Source organism: Stenella coeruleoalba, assembly GCF_951394435.1.
Source record: "Stenella coeruleoalba genome assembly, chromosome: 2".
Classification (NCBI taxonomy): Eukaryota; Metazoa; Chordata; class Mammalia; order Artiodactyla; family Delphinidae; genus Stenella; species Stenella coeruleoalba.
In genome coordinates, this window is record NC_137147.1 from 42,280,876 (window position 1) to 42,297,377 (window position 16,502).

General features: G+C 38.4%; 1 protein-coding gene and 1 long non-coding RNA gene across 2 annotated transcripts in view; one reads left to right on the plus strand and one right to left on the minus strand.

Annotated features, from left to right (window-relative positions):
* ARID4A (AT-rich interaction domain 4A) overlaps positions 1 to 580 on the minus strand; it is a 59,244-nt gene extending 58,664 nt beyond the window's left edge. Inside the window, exon 1 of the mRNA XM_079912900.1 lies at positions 445 to 580. The gene's annotated coding sequence lies outside the window, so the exon portion shown is untranslated. The remainder of the gene's footprint in view (positions 1 to 444) is intronic.
* A 379-nt stretch (positions 581 to 959) lies between these two features.
* Positions 960 to 15,618, plus strand: LOC307182849. Its single transcript, XR_013827276.1, has 4 exons — positions 960 to 1,187; positions 2,250 to 2,302; positions 11,820 to 11,882; positions 15,481 to 15,618. It is a non-coding gene; the product is annotated as an uncharacterized lncRNA (long non-coding RNA).
* Positions 15,619 to 16,502: the final 884 nt, after the last annotated feature.

Here is a 16,502-nt window from a genome sequence, read left to right on the forward strand (position 1 = left end):
GAGGGGAGCCGCACAGCGGCAGCCGCCGCCTCCTCCCCGCGCCCGCCTCAACTTTTTGTACAACCCAGAGCAGTACCAGCCCCCAGTCCCTCGGGTCCAACCACGGACTCCACGGGGGAGGACGCACTGGGGAGTTGGGGGCCGGCTGCCCCAAGCAGCCCGCTCCTCGCCTCGCGGAAGCAAACTTAGCGGCGCGGCCAGCCCACAGCCATTTTCCCGGGGAACCCGGGGAAGCGGCCGACGAGGCAGCTGCGGCGGCTGTTCCCGCAGTTGCTGCCGCTGCTCCACGACTTGCCCCTTCCCCTGCGCTCGCCACCCCGCTTGCCAAGCATCCCCCTCCCCACCTCCAAAGCTTCCAACTGCACCGGGACCCCAGGCAGCAGCACCAGCTGCTAGTGCCGCTTCTTCCATTCAGTATCCCCCGCTTCTCTTCTCCCCACCTACCAACTGCCGGTGAAGTGCGCGCTGTCAGCCCCCGAGTCCTCCGCCCCACTGACCCCCGTGGGCCCCAGTCCGGGCAGCACCACTCCCGGCCGCGGCGGCAGTTCCTGCGCCCCGTTCCCCACTCGCCCGATTTACTGCCACAATCCACCAAATAACAAGCTGTTGAGCAGACTCGCTTCTACACGAACTCCTATTGGCTGCTCATGACGCCGAAGAGTTTCGGATTGGAGCTCGCTACCTGCCGTCCTCATTGGATGTAGCTCTGAAACTTCACGGATTGGTGCGAAAAACAGCAGGTAGGACATCTGCCACTTATGATTGGCTGCCTCCGAAGACTAACGTTACTGGAGAATCAGGTATTGAGTAAGCAAGTCCTGAAAAATGATTGGTAAAGACGACTCCGGATGTACTTAACTGAGCACTGATTGGTCAATTGAGGGGTCAGGAAGAGCAGTTCGGCACGAGGATTGGCGGTGGGGTGTCCCATGGAAACCGAACCCGGAGCTGTGGCCAGGACTTGCACGGGGGCGGGGCAGGGTCTTTCCAAAGCGCCTGCGCTGAACCAGTTTCTCGGCGCCATTTTGTCTGGGCAGCGGTGGCTGCAGGTCTACCGTATTTTATGTTTCTGGCGAGACGAGAGCGGAATCTTTATCCCGTGGATTCATTTAACTGTGGCAACCATCCACCGTTCCCTCCAGGACAGCACCTAGTGAAGATCGGAAGAGTAGCGATCTGTCAGAAAGGTCAGTTGGAAGCGGTAGTTGTCCGGTGGACTGGGGGATGGCGCAGCTCTAGCGGCACCGGCACCGGAAGTGAGGGGGCCGCTCGGCAGCCATAGCAGAGTAAGTTCTCCCTGCGGCTGGGTGGGGAGCTGGGGGCGGGCTGAGAGGGGGCGAGGCTTCTCTCGCGGCCCTAGAGAAAGAGGCGGAGGGGACGTGCACGTCTCTTTTCTCCGGGCTGATCCTTTGGACTCCTCTCGGGAGTGTGAGAGATGTTCGGGATGCCGCTCCTCTCAGAGCAGTGCTTCCTCCCTTTGGAAGTGGATTTCGGCAGCTTGTCACGTTCTGGGACCAAGGCCACCGGCTGTGTGCTCCTCCTTAGTTAAGACAGGGAGGGCAGGGTTCTGAGGCAAACCGGTCCTGCGTGGGGAGGGGTTTCCGCGTGCTGGTCACGCGTTTAAGCAGTGAGGAAAATGAAGGAAACGCTGGGCTTGGGGTGCTGAGGAATTCCCTAGCTAGCACAGACGCTGCCGCTCTGGCCTTAGACAAGTAGCTGTGCCATGCTGCACGAGGCTTAGGCTGCTTTTTGAAAGGAGCGAGCAGTGGTTTTGCAGGGACGGGACACACCTTAGATAAAAATACAAGGGCCTCCCCGATAGGATTTTGTTCAGGGTAGCCATTGATCTCGTTCCATTAGCACGATCTTGTGTTCTGTTAAAGAAAACAAAACCACATTTGAAATGGTGGAAATAGAGTATTGATTGGCAAGTTGTTTTAAAGCATGAAATAATTAAAAAAATGTAAAATATCGATGGTAATCCACGTTGACTAAACTTACTCGTTAAGAGGACATGTTAACTAAGGCTGCATCGATTTTTCATTCGTAACAGTGATTTTTTCAGAATTGTTAAGAAAATGAAAGGCATGTTAGTATTTCTGCTGAGTGACCTAGTCACACTGATCTGAATAGCTGCTTAAAATTATCCTCATAATACTTCTGTTTTGAACCCTATTGCTGTATTGGTGGGGCTCCAGACTAGAAAATGATCGAGTGATTTAATGATTTGTTGGGGTTTTTTTTGGCAGTTGGTCTGAAGAAAAGGACAGTTAAGTGACAAACATCCGGAAGTATTACTGAGGTGAGTTCTAATGTCTGTAAAAATCTTTAGAATTAGGGAGACCAGTAAGTAGAGCCATAAATAGCAACATGGAAGAATGGTAGTTGAAAAGTCTTTGTTTGGTCAAGGGTTCAAATGAGTCTGTGATTAGCTTCCTGATATGATACTTTAGAATGAAGTCTCAAAATTAGGACATACTTAAGAATTTGTTTACCCATTTCTAGATTTTTAAGTACTTAATATTTTTATCAAGGAATAATGTGGACATTTTCATGATTTTTTACTCAATATTTAAAAATTTGGCATGTAGAAAAGATATTTCAGTAAGAGTTTAGAAGTTAAGCAATTTTTTTTCTTAAGGAAATTATAGGACATGTAAATACTACTTAACTTCCCGGGTCGGAGCGGGTGGGTAATCACCTATAATTCCACTACCTGACTTAAAACGGTTATTATCTGATCCAAATAATGTATGTCAGTGGGCATTTGGAAATTACCAAAAAGCCAAAAGAAGAAAACAAAATCTCTTGTATCACCACCACCAAAAGGTGATTGCAGTTTGTACTGTACCTATGTGTTATTCAGAGGGGTTTCTCTTTCGCTGGTTTTGTTTTACAAAATAGAGATCATTCTAGTCATGCTCATTTTGTCACTCAGGTTTTTTTCCTTTTTGGAAAATATTGGGAACATGCTGCATGTTTTTCATGGCTGCATAGTGTCCTGTAGGATAGATGTACTGTATTTTATGTAACCAGATCTCTTAATTTTTATAATGGCAGTAATATGTCTGAATATCCTTGTGCATGTTTTACAAAAGATTTTCTCTGAGAACTGACATCTATGCCTAAAATTTCTAGGCATCTTGATATTCCCTCACATGCCTGATTATTTCTCTAGAATAAATTTCTATAAGTGGAAATACAAGGCCAAAGAGATTATACCATGCTTCATCAGAAAGCTTTTGCTCTTTTTTTGTTATCCTTTTTCCTTTTATTACTCTCCTCCTCCCCAATCCCCATTTTAAAAATTTAATTTAGCTTTATTTTTGAGCTTTTTCTCCTGGGTCTCTGTTTATTTAGGTAAAATTATCAGTCTTTCAAGTCACACATATAGTAAAATAAACTTGAGAATTTTTTGGACCTTAAGAGTAATTTCTTAAAATTAATTTATTTTTTGCTCTAGAATAGTTAGGCGTTTGTACAGTGAAACATTTTGCTATGCAGAAGTGACACTTAGAGGATACTAAAAACAAATTGTTTTTTATGGTAGAGTTAGTTGAGTTTAACTATTGTTTCCTTGTAGGCTGGCTTAAAGTTTTCCATCTTTCTGCGCATTCTCAAGGTGCTTTTGTACTGTCATAGGACCCTTTACATGCCTCTCTCATCACATTTACTTTGCATTTGTTTGGCTCTTCCCCAAACTTTACTCAGTCCCAGAGTAAAGTCTCTGGGAGACTTTACTCCCAGAGGGTTGCAATTGCTGTTTTAATCACTCTTATGTTTCCTTACCTGATACATGGTATGTGCTCTGTCACTGTTTCTTATGAATCGTTATGTACTTTCATATACAAAATATGTGAAGTAAGCTAACATGTTTTCTTTAACAGCAGTTCTCTTCTGAAAATTCATGATATTCCACAAATGCTGTCTTAACTTTGAAATTTTTTTTAATGTTCCAAATACTTGATTTAATACTGAGTTGATTTCTTTCTTTTTTTTTTTGAAGGGAGCAAACTTTTTTTTTTTTTATTTTGGCTGCATTGGGTCTTCGTTGCTGCACGCAGGCTTTCTAGTTGCGGCGAGCAGGGGCCACTCTTCATTGCAGTGCGCGGGCTTCTCATTGCGGTGGCTTCTCTTGTTGCGGAGCGTGGGCTCTATGCTCAAGGGCTTCAGTAGTGGTAGCACGAGGGCTCCAGAGCACAGACTCAGTAGTTGTGGAACACGGGCTCAGTTGCTTCACAGCGTGTGGGATCCCCTCAGACCAGGGATTGAACCCGTGTCCCCTGCCTTGGCAGGCAGACTCTTCAACAACTGCTCCACCAGGGAAGTCCCAGAACTGATTTGATTTCTAATTGCTAATAATAATGTAGGTTTAGAGAACTCATTGAGAATAGTTATTCTTGACTTTTTTCCTCAATTCTTTTTTTTTTTTTTAAAGATTTTATGATACCTTAGCGGAAGGCAACTATAGATGAATATTAATTGAACACTCAAATCATCTCTTAGGAATAAATGAATGAAAATTAATTTTGATAAAATTGATTTTTGTAACCTATTTTAATGAGCCCAAACTAGTAGAATAATGTTTCTACAAAATCAAAATGGTCAAATTTTTAATAATGTTTTTATGAAAAAAAGCTATTTTGAAAGCAGAATGTTTTATTTATTTGGTCAAGAATTCAAATGAGGGCATGAAGTTAGCTTCCCATCATGGTATCTTAGACTGAAATCTCGAAATTAGAACATCCCTATGAATTTTTTTTTTACCCATTCATATGGTTCCCATTTCTGGATTTTTAATCACAGAACACTGTGAACATTTTCATGATTTTTTTTTTCTTTAACCCATGGTAAAATACTTGACATATAAAGATCTCATCAGGAAAAGTGTTTAGAAGTGAAGCAAAACAGTCTGTTCTGAGTGTGTGGGCTATATAACATACTCAAAACTTTAAAAAGTCTTTGTCTTCTAGAGGAAGCCTCGCTTTGTGGAATAATGAAGGAAAGTGTTCCAGTTTTTAAATGACTTGGATCTGCTCTCTGTTGAAATTGTAATTCTGGTATGCAGTTTTACTTAACTATTCTTTAGTAATCGAGATGGGCCATGTTGCCTTTACATGTATATCTCTTTTTAAAAATGATAGAATTTGTTCCACTGTACAGTTATTCCTGTAACTGTCTGTGTATGTTGAAAAGCAGAACAGATTGTTGTGTTGAATGTAGCTGCTTTCCTAATGGTTTTGTTATTTTTTGGAAAGTTACTAAATTTGCTTATTTGCAACCAAAGCAACCTTTGTAATCTCTGTATGGTCTTTTGCCCTAGTAGATGTCACTGCTTATTTTATGGCCACATGGAGTCATAGATAACTGGTTTTCCTTCATATATAATGCAAACAAGAGCATTATTTTAGGATTTGGTAGATTACCTAGTGGCATTCCTACTAGGATCTGTCCTCAGAAGCTTACTGTCAATAAAAAGAAAACCATAATTAAACATGTGGGTGTTAATATAGTTATTTCAAAAGATTCCATCAATTTAGATTGGTTTAACTTTTTAAAGATTTAAATCATGGCACACGAGAAAAATAGATTTGTCAAAGTTCAGTGTACAATTGGATCTAATTGTTTTAAAAAACAAATTGTTTTATAATACAGAACAGAAAGAAATTTAGCCATCATTGAAGGCTTTTCAAGGTTAATGATACGTAATATGTAAAATTAGAAGAAAGGAAGTCATTCTAAGTGGATGTAGCTTGTGAGCAAGGATGCAGTTATTTGGGTTGGCCAAAAAGTTTGTTCGGTTAGTGAATACATTATTCAATAAAATTCTTGGTGAAAATGAAAAATGTGTCTTTTATAGTTACTTAAAACTGAAGGAACTTCTTGGCCAACCCAATATATAAGAAAAGCTATGTTTGGGACAGTAAGTGAACCAGTTTGGAGAGGATGACTGATTAAAGATTACATTGGGAAAGTTGTGTGAAGCCAGCTTGTCGAGGTTTCTAGAATTAGCTGCACATCAGAATTATGTAGAGTGCTTGTCTTTTATAGGTTTGGGAACTTCCAGAGGGCCTTGAAAGGTGGGATATGAGCAAAAAATGAAGGTTATTTTTTGTTTTGTTTTCAAATTTTACAAATCAAAATGGAATTAAACAAACAAACAAAAACTTACTTCTAATCCCACCCTACCATTGGATTTTTAAAATTTTCTTTTTCCTTGTCTGTATGCATATTCTTTCTTTAGACTCAGAGAAATTTTTATTTTTCTTTGTTACTTAACGTTGTAATAGGCATTCAATGTGACTGCATGGTCTCCACAGTAATTTTTTTTTAATTAATTTATTTATTTTTGGCTGCATTCGGTCTTCATTGCTGTACGTGGGCTCTCTAGTTGCGGCGAGCGGGGGCTACTCAGTGTTGTGGTGCACGGGCTTCTCATTGCAGTGGCTTTTCTTGTTGCGGAGCATGGGCTCTAGGCACGTGGGCTTCAGTAGTTGTGGCTCGTGGGCTCTAGAGCGCAGGCTCCGCAGTTGTGGCGCACGGGCTTAGTTGCTCCACGGCATGTGAGATCTTCCCAGCCCAGAGCTTGAACCCATGTTCCCTGCATCGGCAGGCGGATTCTTAACCACTGCGCCACCAGGGAAGTCCTCCACAGTAATTTTAATGTCTGAAAATATTCCATCAAACTCTGTTATCTCTGACTTTATTTTCCTATTGCTGGACCATTTAGGTTTCTTTCTAGTTCTTAAATATTGTGCTGTAATTATCATCTATGTACATACAGTATTTTCTGTTTTTTTGCACTGTTCTTTTAGGATTGATTTAAATGGTCATTGTATGAACATTTTTATGACTCTTTGAAATGTTGCCATGTTGTTTTCCAAAAGAGTTATAATTTACACTACCTTCCCTGTGAGTTTAGTTACCAACATTGGGTAGCCTGTAATTATAACTTTTGCTAAGTTACTAGGTACAAAATATGTTGAGCTCTCTTTTTCTCTGTAATATTTTTGTGAAGTGGGACCTCTTTCCATAATTTCAGTTACTGATTCTTAGTAGTAGACAAGTTGTCTATTCAAGACTTTTGTCCATTTATATATTAGAGTTTTGATATTCCTTAATTTTTTGAGCTTATTATATAATATTTAGTAGTAATTTGCTACAGATATTTTTCCATAAAGACTTCCCTTTTGATTTTCATTATTTGTGTTGAGGGTTTTTGAATAGACAAAATGTATTCCTGAACGATTACTTGGAAATAGTGTCCAGTATGACTGAAGAAGTGACACAGGAATTGGAGGTGGGGAGACAATTAAGATACTCTTGCAGTGATGTCAGCATGAGGTGAAACTAGAGTGAGTAGGGCCTGGAGGGAGGGTAAGGAAGGATAGGTGAGCAAGAGACTGTGAGAAAAAAAGAGTTGATAGCATTTGATTTCTAATTGATTATAGAGGTAAAAAGAAAGAAAACTCAAGATTTTAAAAAATGGGAAATAGATTGTGCCATTAATCAGTTTGGAAAGTCAGGAAAGGCTGCTGGTTGGTAAGGAAAGTGAAATCAGTTTTAAACATGCTAGTTAGAGCTTGAAATGTCCAGTAAGCATCTGTTCTTTCTTTTGTGAAAATGCCTATAAGGTCCCTAATTGGATTAAGGCATATGCTGGACTGTATACTGTTTTGTGTATTCCAACTTTTGTGGCTGCGTGGCGTGGCACGTGGGATCTTAGTTCCCCGACCAGGGCTCGAACCCAGGCCCTTGGCAGTGAAAGCGTGGAGTACTAACCACTGGACTGCCAGGGAGTTCCTTGTATTCTGACTTTTAATTCTATTCTTCCATTAGACTTTTTGGGGCTTTTATTAGGGTTTTCTTATTTCTGGTTTTAACTTGAAAAGTTAAAGTGGATTATTAAGTAAAATGCAGGAAAACCAGATGATTCCTGAACTAAGTTAAAGAAAGGTTAGTTTTTCATTCTTTTTTCTTCCAGTTTTATTGAGGTATTAACATATAGTAGTGTATAAGTTTGTGTACCGCGTAGTGATTTGACTTAACATCATGAAATGATGACTACAGTTTAGTGAATATCCAGGGAATTATTCAGGGATAGCAAAGAAGATACTTCAGCTTTAGAATGTGTGGGTGTGGCCAGGCTTTTTGTGGGGATGGGTGGTTTAGGGCAGATTTAATCTCTGCCTCATCTGTAAAATAGGGATAGTAATAGAACTGACCTGGTTAGGATTAGTATTAAATGAATTAATATACGTAAAGTGCTTAGAATGATTCCAGATATTATGTGGTGTTGTTAGTATGTATCGTGCTGTTTCATAATGTCTGTCATTCAAGAGTTTTAAAGAAATGTTATATTTATATACAGAAATAAAGCACCTAGACTCTTTGCCTCTCCCTTCCTGAAGGTCATATTGACCTCTCTCCAAACTTATTTCATACTTCTTCTCTTCAGGTATTATTTGCTGCAGTCACACTAAAACTATCATGGCTCCACCGCACAAGCTCTGTATTTTTCCCAGTTCTTTGTTTTTATTCATATTTTTCCCACCATCTGGATCGTTGCCCTATTGCCACATATTCAAAAGCTGCTATTTAAGTGATGCTTTCCTTGATACCTCTGCAACTATAGATAATCTGTCCGTATGAATTTCATATATTTCCTTTTATGTGATTTCTACCACTTTCTGTATTGCATTTTAGCTTTTTGTCCTCTAATATGTCCTTCACTAAGTTATGACATCTTACAGACAGAGAACTGCACCTTATTCACTTTTGTAGGTTTAGAACCTGTCACAGGCCTTGGCACTTAGTACGCACTCATTTGTGGAGTGACAGTTTATAAAAGGTATAGCAAGCTAAAAGGTGACATTTAATGGACAAATGCATGCCAGTGAAAATGTGCTTTGTCAGTTTTTGTACAAGAGGAACATCTTGCCTGATGAGTTGCTTAAAATGAGAGATCGCTTGAGGTTTAGGAATTGGGTCAGATTCCAGAATGTGTAGTGGGGGTAGATCACTCTGGGGACTATCCACAGGTCAGGAATTTTCATTAGAATGATTTCCTATTGTTTTATAAAGGCTAGTATGTCTAATTAACCACCAGAGGGATTTTTCTTCTGACAGCTGATTTTTCACGGATCTGCCAGCCCACCAATCTTCTCATCCTCAGTGGTCCAAATTTGTGAAAAGTTGGGCCAGTACTAAGGGTACATCTGCCAATAACAGAATCTACAAACCACGTGGCTCGATTGGTTATTGAACCCATAATCTCACTCTGTACATACATTTTTCTTTTCACAATACCGTAATGCCTCTAGGCATGAAAATAGGAGTAGGCTGAAAATAGGAACTGGGTGAGACATTTCATGAGGACACTTACTTGACCTTTAGTTACTGTAAGATTGACGGGGTCTATGCCTCTAGATTTAGAAGAAATGGAAATGTTGGGAAATGGGGAGATAAGTTAAAAAATCAGGCTCATAGTAGGCATTTTTAGAGCTAAAGCAGCAGTTATGTACTCTTAGCTCGAAAATGCTCAGAATTTTTACAATAGTTCAATGGGATGTTGATTTCAGTAAGTATCCTACTGTAGAAACACTGGATTTGAAGACCAGGTGTTCTGTGTTCTGATCATAAGCCTGTTCTCATTGGTTGGGATACATTACTCTACATGAGTGTTTGCTTTTAAAGTATAAGGGACATGGGGCTAGGTATTTACAGCTCTTAATACTTAATGGTTCTAATCCAGCACCATATTTTTCTAATAAGAATTCCTAAGCATATTTCTAATATTTATGTATCCCTGAAAGGTTAAATGATACTTCTGAAAATCAGAAGTATCAGACACTGACTTGATAATTTTAGCACTTAAGGAAGTTGCTGCTATTATCAAATTGACAGAAGCTTTAATGTCCTTACCTACCTCACTGTTTTATATAACAAGTGTTCTAGTAAAACAGATATTTGAAATAATAGCTAAGGAAGGTCGTGGATTAATTTCTTTATAGTGAAGTTTCTATTCTGTGTATGTGTGTGTATTGCTCATACACACCACAGACGAAAGTACAGTGCCCTCCAGTATTTTGTCCTGTAGTGCACTTTTTTATAAAATCTGTTGTGACCCACGAATTGATTTTATGACTTACTGTGGGTCTGAACCTGCTTTTGAGGGGTAGGCAAATGGACTAGATAACAGTGCTTTACATTTGTTTGGTAGTTTTTAACATTCACTGGGCACTTTGATATACTGCTGTACCCTTAAGTGTGATAGCTTAAAAGTGAAGATACAAACTAACTGTTAACTGAAAATGCTTCTAGTTGTTTCAACAACAGTTCAGTTGGGGCTGGGGGTGGCAGCTGGAAGGAGTCATGGGGGAGGGATTCTTTTTTCCTTAGTATGTTTGCTAGTGTGTTATTGATTCTGCTAATCCTAACAGCCCATTTAAGGGTGTATATTTATATTTGTATTTATTTGTAGTTAGGATACTGTATTTATACTCAGATCCTTCGGCAAACGTAGACCAAAGATTTTCCCCAAGTATGTTCTCTCAAATGAAACCAGAAATCTTTGTTTTGTTTTGTTTTGAATCTTTGTGTTTCTTAGTTTTTATATAGTCACAAAACTCCTTTCAGTGTTTGTATAATTTTGGTGGCTTAGATCTTGGTCTGACAGGGTAGGGAGAGGGATTCTCACATGAAGTACCATAACAAAAAAAAAAGCCATCTTCCTGTTTCTTATTCCTCTATGTATCATGTGATATACTGTCTTTTTAAGGCCTTTAAATTGCCAAGGGAAGCTTGGTAACCAAGGCAAGTTTTTGCTGTTTTCTTCTCAAATTTGTAGTTCTGCATTTTATTACACAGTCACGAAGAACTTAGTCTGTTACCAGTAAATACTTAAGCCGCAAGACTTGCTTCTCCATCCTGCCAAGTACTTCCTGTTTTGTCAGATTTCCATGTAGGGAAAAGAATGGATTTAGAGTAGACAAGCTTGAGTTTCATGTTTAAAGCATCTCTTCTGAAATTCTTTTTGGAAGCTGTCCAAATATCTAGATTGAGGAATGGGGGTGGCACGTCATGTCTTCACATGAAGTCATCTGTCAGAAAGTTTCATTTGGCTTCATATCATGAAAGCCAGGGTTGCCGACAAGGAAGGAAAAACTTAGTTGTCAGAAATAATTACTAATGTATGACTTGCCAACATTGGTGGCTTGCCTTTTAGACTTTCCCTGTCAAACGTGTTTCAGTCTGTGAATGAATCATTGTATTGCCTCTGAAGGAAGTGTTGTTATCTTTGTTCACTTCTAGTAGACCTTTCCTCTAGAAATATGTAAGAACTGCATTCAGCCACATTTACTCCATTTTCAGTAGGGACAGGTGAAAGGTCAAATGGTGATTAGAATAGAAATGGGCTGCCTTGTGAATATTGAATATCTTTGGGGGAAAGTTTGCAGTAAAATGATGTTACTCTTTTGTTAGTAAAATAGTGAGTAAATACAACATTTATCTAAACAATGAATTATCTGTCACTTATTTTTATCCTATGAAATGAACTTCGAATTAGGTGTTAGTAGAACGTGTCAGTAGAAGATACTTTCAGTGTAAACCTGAATCCCTTGATATTGCTGGTAAGGGAATCTTGTGTTAAGGTTCTTTTGCAGTGGCAGAACTGAGCCCTTAATATAAAATTTTCTTTGGCCATATTGACCTGGCCTGTCTTAAGTCGGAGCTATTTTTCTTTCTCTTGACCTGTCAGTAAAATATAAAAGATGCTTTTTAATCTCTGAATTCATATGCATTTTCTTCTTTATCAGCTCCCTGGCTCTTTGTCCACCCTCATGTTGGAAATGGTGAGAGAACTGATGCTGAATCATAAGGTATTAGAAACCATCTATTATAAAGTTTCTATCAGATACTTCTCTTTTTATCATCTAGTTATGTGCTTCTATTTCTGAGACATGTATTTCTTTAAAAATCCAATGGAAAAAAGTTTTCCCAAGTACCCATCATGCCCTACAGCTTCATCCTCCGTTTTGCTATATATCAGAAATCTCTTTTCTTGAAACCCTTTAATAACCATTCTGTTGCTGTATTCTCATTTTAATAAGCTGTGTCCAAATCAGTGATTCTCAAATTTTAGTGTATTCATAAGCATTACATCAGTTGTTTGTTCAAAATACAGATTCCTGGGCCTCGCTTCAGATCTGGTGAATTCAGATCCATGGAGAATTCTTATGCGGGTGGTCTCTGAACAAGATGGAGAAACAGTTATCAACTTACGTGCACGCCCATCTAAATTCTGTTCTTCATATTCTTATATGGATTAGTTTTTTTACTTTGTTTCAATTATTGACATCTCAGATTTTTTCCTATTATTGTCATCCTTAGTTTTTCATCCAGTTCACTGAATTGGAGAGCTAATGCACCAGATATCCAGGGAACTGTCCAAAATTCCTTGTCAGGATTTATGTCCTCCCCTGCTCCCCCCTTCTCAGAGTACACATTTATGGTCAGTATATACATACAGGCTATGTATACTTAATAATACATGAACATGTATTTCTTTTTTTTAATGGATATGAAATATTTTTTTTAAATTTTATTATTTCGGTTGTGCCGGGTCTTAGTTGCGGCCAGCAGGCCCCTTAGTTGTGGCATGTGAACTCTTAGTTGCAGCATGCATGTGGGATCTAGTTCCTTGACCAGGGATCAAACCCACGTCCCCTGCATTGAAAGGCAGATTCTTAACCACTGTGCCACCAGGGAAGTCCCCATGTATTTCTAATATACTTTCCTAGTGATTTTTAAATGTGTCTGTTTTTCCCACTGGGGAAAGAATTGCATATTATTTTTTTTTAATCTTTCCTGGCAGTATGATCCATTTTAGACATCTAAATTTTTGCATTGAATCTTTACTATCACTTGGTTGCTGCTGACTCTTAAACCAATCGGTCTATTAAAGGTAGGTTATCATCTTTATATGTCAGATTCTACCATATTATATCTTGAAGCCTATTGGCTTTTCCTAAAAAAATTAAAAAGTTTTAATAAATCCCATATGGATCATATAGTTCAACTTATTTAAATGACTTTTTCCTAAAATTCCACTTCATGGTTCCACATAGTAAAAATCAAAATCAAATTCCAAATCATACACTTCAAACACAGACTCAAGGTGTGTGAGTACCCTTGCTCTTCAACATCTTTATAATTACACTAGCATTTACTCTTTGAAAGAATTAATATTTATTGGCTGGAAGGATATACATAATATGGTGATTACCTCTTGCAGGGTTAGGATGGTTAAAGAAGGAACATTAGTTTTATTTGTAATATGAATTATCTGAGTCTTTCGCCCATTTTTAAATATTGGGTTGTTGAATTTTGAGAGTTCTTTATACATTCTGGACAAATATCCTTTGTCAAATATGTGATTTGCAAATATTTTGTCTAGAGTTTTTTTTCATTCTCTTAAAGGAGAGCAGAAGCTTTTAATTTTGGTGAAATTCACTGTCAGTTTTTTTCATTTATGTATCATGCTTTTGGTGTAGTATCTGAGAGCTCTTTTTTAAACCAGGGTCACAAAGGTTTTCTGTTTTCATCCAGAAGTTTTAGACTTTGAGGTACATTATTTTTTTGGTTTTTTTTTGGCGGTACACGGGCCTCTCACTGTTGTGGCCTCTCCCGTTGCGGAGCACAGGCTCCGCGCAGGCTCAGCAGCCATGGCTCACGGGCCCAGCTGCTCCGCGGCATGTAGGATCTTTCTGGACCAGGGCACGAACCCGTGTCCCCTGCATCGGCAGGCAGACTCTCAACCACTGCGCCACCAGGGAAGCCCTGAGGTACATTTTGACTTATCACTTTGAGTTAATTTTTGTATATGGTACAAGGTATGGTTTGGTGTTTGGTGTCCAGTTGTTCAAGCACCATTTGTGGAAAAACACTATCTTTGTGCATTGATTTGCCTTTGCACCTTTGTCAATTAACCATATATTTCTATTTCTAGACTCTATTCTTTTCCATTAATAATATTACATTAATTTTATAGTAAGTCTTGAAATCAGATGGCATAGGCCTTGTAACTTTTTCTCTTTTGAAATTGTTTTGGCTATTCTAATTTCTTTTCCCAAATAAATTTTAGAAATAAGCTTGTTGATTTCTTTCCACAAACACACCCCTCCCCCCCCCAAAAAAAAACCCTCTTGCAAATTTGATTGGGTTTTACATTGAATCTATAAATCAGTTTAAGGAGAACTGACAATACTGAGTCTTCTGATCAGTTTGTTTATATAGTTCACTTTCTCACCAACATTTTATAATTTTCAACACAAAATCTTGTACAAATTTAAATTTATATCTAAGTATTCCTGTTTTTGATGTCATTTTAAAAGTGGTACATAATCCTCATTTTATAGACGAGGGAATAAGTAACTTGCCCAAGGTGACACAATTATTAAGTGACAAAGCCAGTATGAAACCTACGTTAGCTTATAAACCACTATCCTGGTTTTAATTATGATGCTGGTTTTCTTATTCTGAAATTGTGGTTACAATGGTGACAGAGAAGCAGCCCCAACTTTTTTTAACAAGAAAAATCCCATTATCATGATGGTATAAAAGAATTGATTCCCCCAAAGTTTATGTTTCCTGAGCTTAGGTTTTCCAGATCTGTTCAAATCGTTTAAACCACGTTTGTCTTAATTTAGAAGCCTCTGATCAATACAGTAGTGAACCAGTGTTTTTAAATATATTGAATATCTCACCCTGTAGTTAACTAGTATGAGTTATTTTAGTTTTAAAAATACATACCTTTAGCATTTGATTACATACTGTGTGCTCACCAGTAGAGATACAAAGATGATTTCTTGAACAACTCCCAAGGGACGGTGGGGGAGGAGGAATACATTTATATAATTATAGTAAATTTTACTATAGTAAACACTGTAATAGATATATACACATGGTCAATGGTGGAACAAAAGCTTCTACTTGGTTGGGGTTAAGAGTAGGCTGCACTCTTATTTCATATTTCGGAGTTCCTTTTAAAAAAAAATAGTTTGAAAACTATTAAGAGGGAAACGTGTAAAGGGCTTTGAGAGGGAGAAATATGTCAATCATTTCAGAAGGCTTGCTTTTGTAGGTGGTGGGAGTCCTTCAGAAAGACCAGTTAAGAGGTAGCCTAGGCACAGTAAATACAATATGGATGTGGTAGAGCGCAGGAAAGTAAAAGGTTCCGCCTGGGTTTCATTTCCAAGGTGAGGAACAGCATTAGAATTGTTTTACATTAAGACTTCATTTTTTTCATTTGTGGATTTCTTCTGATTTCTTAGTAGCATTTTGATAGATTTTTTTAACGAGATATTAATTTGTAACCTTAATTTGCTTTTCAAATCTTAATTTGAAGAGTATTTTAATGTTTCAATCAGTTAAACATATTGAGGACCTACAACTTTATTTTTCTCATTTATTTTTCAGGTTCCTTTGAGAATGATAGAAATGAAAGCAAAGGGATAGTCTTATCAGATAAGTGCTTTTTTATCTGAATGTATTCGGTTTCTTCCATAAGATGGCTTTAGTAGTGCTTAGTTGTCTTTAACTTCATTTGAAACAATTTTGTTAGATTGTATTGTGATAGCTGTCATATCAGCGTCCTTTTTTAAAAAAAGCATCAAAATTGGTGAATTTTTGTGTAGCCATTTTAATATTGAAGATGGAAGGAAAAAAACAGCAGCATATTATGCTTTATTCAAGAAAGGTTAAAACACAACTGAAAAGGCAAAACATTCGTGCAGTGTATGGAAAAGGTGCCGTGACTGAACGTGTCAAAAGTGGTTTGCAAAGTTTTGTGGTAGAGATTTCTGACTGGACGATGCTCCATGGTCGGGGAGACCAGTTCAAGTTGATAGCAGTCAGATCGAGACGTAAATTTCAGAACAATCAACGTTATACCACGCAGGAGATAAGCCGACACACTCAAAATCTCCAAATCAGGTGTTGAAAATCATTCGCACCAGCTTGGTTATGTTAATCGCTTTGATGTTTGGGTTCCATGTTAAGCGAAAGAAACCTTGACCATATTTCTGCACTGCGATTCTCTACTTACGTAACGAAAACATTCCGTTTTTAAAAACAAATTGTGATGGGCAATGAAAATTGGATACTGTACAATAATGTGGAATAGAAGAGATGTTATGGAAGAATCCGAACAAACTTCTTTGGCCAACCCAATATTATTTGTAATCTCTAAACCAAAACTTTATTCTTTAAAACGTTTGTAATTTTCTTTCCTAGGTACCAGTATCGAGGTTTACAGTAATAAGGTATTCAGTCTTTGCTGAAAATAAATTTGTTATCTTGTCAAAGTAAAATGTGCCAGCCATTTTTCCCCCCAGAGGCTAATCATGCCTCAGTGGTGCAGTTACGAAGTGCCCCTACAGCTGAACCTAGATTATTTATTACTCCTTTGTATAGTTTTATGAAAATCAATTGCTTTTCTT